We start from the raw sequence: 4,302 nt of genomic DNA, 5'->3' as shown, positions 1-4,302 counted from the left end.
AAAGTAGGGGAGTGGCGGTACTTATTCAGAAAAATCTTCTGTTCACATTATTAGAGCAGGTGAAAGATGAGCAGCGACGGTTTGTGATACTTAAAGCCCTGATACATGGGGAGGAATATGGCATTTTAAATGTCTACGGTCATCCAGCCATCCCCTCAAGTTTTTGATAAGTGCTTTCTCTAAGTTGAGTGCTTTTGGAACACGGCACATTATTATAGGGGGGATTTTAATTGTCTTTTGAATCCATCAGTAGACGGGATGCCTTGTGGGCCCCCAACTATTTCTTTGCAGGACAAGCAGGAGGTTGACTTATGCGAGGAGTTGGGGCTGGTGGATATTTGGAGATGTCTTCACCCTACCAGCAGGGACTTCACCTTTTTTTTCAAACCCACATAAATGTCACATGAGGATTGACCTCTCTCTGGCTCCCTTGGCCCTTCTAGATTCAATTATGGGTTGTAAAATTGGGAATATAGCTATCTCTGATCATGCGGAGTATATTTGGAGGTTAAGGCCAAAAGTGAAGGGCTAGGTTTGCGGCACTGGCGTTTGGACTGTTTTCTCCTTAAGGATTCCAAATTTGTTGAATAAGTTTTGAAGGAGTTTCAGGAATTGTTGACTATCAACTCGGGCAGTAGTCCGTCTATGCTATGGGAGACTGCTAAGGCCTTTGCTAGGGGATTAGCTATTTCCTATTCAGCTAGCCAGAAACAACAGAAGGGGGAACAGCAGCATCTACTTGAGATGCGGTTGAAAGCTGCCGAAGCGGCACATTTTGCGCAGCCTTCGGTGACTAAGCTACAATGGATCACAGCCCTCTGGGTTGCCTTGAAATCAATACTGCCACAAAATGCAAAGAAAGAACTTGCTTTTGCTAGACAAAGCCTGTTTGCCTATGGGGATAGGCTAGGGAAGTATTTAGCGTACCTGACTAGGAAAAAGCGTGCTCCCAATCCATTACTGCAATCAGAGACAGCACCGGGGTCCTTGCATACGATGCTAAAAAGATTAATGAGGCTTTTTGGAGCTTTTACTCTGAACTGTATTTGTCTGAAGGTTGCAAGGACAGGAGGGCTAAAATGGAGACCTTTTTTAAGAACTTGGACCTCCCAGGAGTAACCTTGGAACAGGCCTCTCTCCTTAATGCCCCCTTGACAGTTCAGGAAGTACAGGAAGCAACTAAGCAACTTCAGAGTGGGAAAGCGCCTGGCCCTGATGGTCTCCCGGGTGAGTTTTATAAGGAGTTTATAGGGATTCTGTCAAGGCTGATGCTGGAGATGTACAATCACTCCTATATGCAAGAATGCCTACCATCTTTGAGATAAGCTAATATTTCTTTAATTCTTAAGAAGGGAAAGGCTCCTGAGGATCGTGCCTCATACAGGCCCATCTCTCTATTAAATTCAGATTTCAAGATTCTGTCCAAGGTCCTGGCGCTGAGATTGGAAAGGGTGTAGCCCCATATTGTTAAAGAGGACCAGACAGGCTTTATAAGGGGCTGCAGGTCCTCAAATATTAGAAGGTTGCTGAATATGGTCCAAGTTGTCACCAACGATCAATTCAGGGGTTGGTGATTTCCTTAGATGCAGAGAAAGCACTTGACAGGGTGGAATGACCATATCTTTTTTATGTCTTAGAACAGTTTTGGTTGGGTGGAGTCTTTGCTAGGTGGGTGGAGGTTTTATATCGCCATCCTCTGGCCGCGGTCATCACCAACAGGGTGAAGTCTGGGAATTTTAGGATTGGTAGGGGTAGTCAGCAAGGCTGCCTCCTCTCACCATTGTTGGTGATAGAGCCGCTGGCAGAGGCCATTCGTCAGAACGTCCACATAACCGCTCCGGAAGTGGGACTGAGGGCACACAAGATTACACTGTATGCGGATGATGTCCTTCTGTTTTTATCGCACCCCATGATCTCCATACCCCATTTGATACAATGAATCAATTCATTTGGGGCTATTTCAGGATATAAGGTTAACTTTGCAAAATTGAAGGCTACGCCTTTGGGGAACTTTAAGGATGTGCCAGAAGTTGTAGGTGGCCCTTAGTTCCCTTTAAAGTGGTCACGGGCAGGGTTCCGATACCTAGTCATTTTTATTACCCCCAAGTTTGATCAGTTATTTTGGACTAACTTTGCTCACTTGCTCGACAATATTAGGCGAGATCTCCAGAGATGGGAGGCTCTTCCAATTTCATGGCTGAGCCAAATAACTCTCATTAAGATGAGTGTTCTTCCTCATTTGCTGTATCCCATGCGTATTCTCCCTATAATGTTTCCCAGGTCAACGCTGCGGAAGCTTATGGGGTGATTTGGTTCCTTTGTCTGGCATCGTGGGCGGCCCCTCATCAAACTTAGTAAATTGCAGTTGCCTCAAGGAGGGGGAAGAGTTGATTTCCCAGACATCAGAACATATCAATTGAATTCCCTGCTGTCCTTTGTCTGTGATTGGGTAGGTAACGATACAAATGCAATATGGCTGGATATTGAGGCTTCCCAGGCAAAGTGCCCTCTTATTAACCTGTTGTTCATGCTGAGGGGGTGACCTTATAGAGGTTTACAAAATTATGAGGGGCATGGATAGGATAAATAAACAAAGCCTTTTCCCTGGGGTCGGGGAGACCAGAACTAGAGGGCATAGGTTTAGGGTGAGAGGGGAAGGATATAAAAGAGACCTAAAGGGCAGGTTTTTCACGCAGAGGGTGGTACATGTATGAAATGAGCTGCCAGAAGAAGTGGTGGAGGCTGGTACAATTGCAACACTTAAGAGGTATTTGGATGGGTATATGAATAGACAATAGACAATAGGTGCAGGAGTAGGCCATTCTGCCCTTCGAGCCTGCACCACCATTCAATATGATCATGGCTGATCATCCTTAATCAGTATCCTGTTCCTGCCTTATCTCCATAACCCTTGATTCCACTATCCTTGAGAGCTCTATCCAACTCTTTCTTAAATTAATCCAGAGACTGGGCCTCCACTGCCCTCTGGGGCAGAGCATTCCACACAGTCACCACTCTCTGGGTGAAGAAGTTTCTCCTCATCTCTGTCCTAAATGGTCTACCCCGTATTTTTAAGCTGTGTCCTCTGTTTCGGCACTCACCCCGCAGCGGAAACATGTTGCCTGCCGCCAGAGTGTCCAATCCTTTGATCATCTTATATGTCTCAACCAGATCCCCTCTCAGTCTTCTAAACTCAAGGGTACACAAGCCCAGTCGCTCCAGTCTTTCAGCGTAAGGTAGTCCCGCCATTCCAGGAATTGACCTCGTGAACCTACGCTGCATTCCCTCAATAGCCAGAATGTCTCTCCTCAAATTTGGAGACCAGAACTGCACACAGTACTCCAGGTGTGGTCTCACCAGGGCCCTGTACAGCTGCAGAAGGACCTCTTTGCCTCTATACTCAATCCCTCTTGTTATGAAGGCCAGCATGCTATTAGCCTTCTTCACTACCTGCTGTACCTGCATGCTTACCTTCATTGAGTGGTGTACAAGAACCCCCAGATCTCTCTGTACTGCCCCTTTACCTAAATTGATTCCACTTAGGTGGTAATCTGCCTTCCTGTCCTTGCCACCAAAGTGGATAAGGATCCATTTATCCACGTGAAAGTGCATCTGCCATGCATCTGAGCACTCACCTAACTTGTCCAGGTCACCCTGTAATCTCCTAACATCCTCATCACATTTCACCCTGCCACCCAGCTGATGAAATTTGCGAATGTTATTGCGAATACCATCTTGTATATCCTGAAGATAGATTGTAAAAAGCTGCGGTCCCAGTACTGATCCGTGCGGTACCCCACTGGTCAGTGCCCGGCATTCCGAAATGGAGGGGTGGAGGAGTGTGGAAGGATGAGAGAATGCAGGCTGCGGCCCTATGAAGCAGGGGGAGGGCTTGCAGTTGGCCTGTGTGGGGATGTGGGAGACTACAGGAGCCTGGTGGGCAAGGGCTGGCCAGAAAGGCAGCTGGAGGGACGGAGGGAGGGAAGCACGCACGGAGGAGGAAGAGCAAAGAGAAAAGAGAAAAAAAAGCCAAAGGGGATAAAGAGAAAGAGCAAGAAAGAAAATGTGGCTGGCCAGCACGCCTTGAAGTAGGGAGAAAAGGCAGGGGCCAGCGCCTACGGCCATACTAGTCTGAAAACGCCCGATCTCGGAAGCTAAGCAGACTCAGGCCTGGTTAGTACTTGGATGGGAGACCGCCTGGGAATACCAGGTGCAGTAGGCTTTTTCCGCCAGCAGTGGCTGCTCAAGTCACCCCTCTGCACTTGTCTTGTGCCAGGCAATGGAGCGGCAGGTTATTTCTGC

The 4,302-nt window shown here is 47.4% G+C and overlaps 1 pseudogene; it reads left to right on the top strand.

Moving 5' to 3' along the window:
- Positions 1-4,113: 4,113 nt before the first annotated feature.
- On the top strand, positions 4,114-4,222 carry LOC122548693 (annotated as a pseudogene).
- Positions 4,223-4,302: the final 80 nt, after the last annotated feature.

This window comes from Chiloscyllium plagiosum, chromosome 3 (assembly GCF_004010195.1).
Source record: "Chiloscyllium plagiosum isolate BGI_BamShark_2017 chromosome 3, ASM401019v2, whole genome shotgun sequence".
Classification (NCBI taxonomy): domain Eukaryota; kingdom Metazoa; phylum Chordata; class Chondrichthyes; order Orectolobiformes; family Hemiscylliidae; genus Chiloscyllium; species Chiloscyllium plagiosum.
The sequence above is the reverse complement of the archived record's forward strand: the minus strand, read 5'-3'. Positions and strand labels throughout refer to the sequence as shown.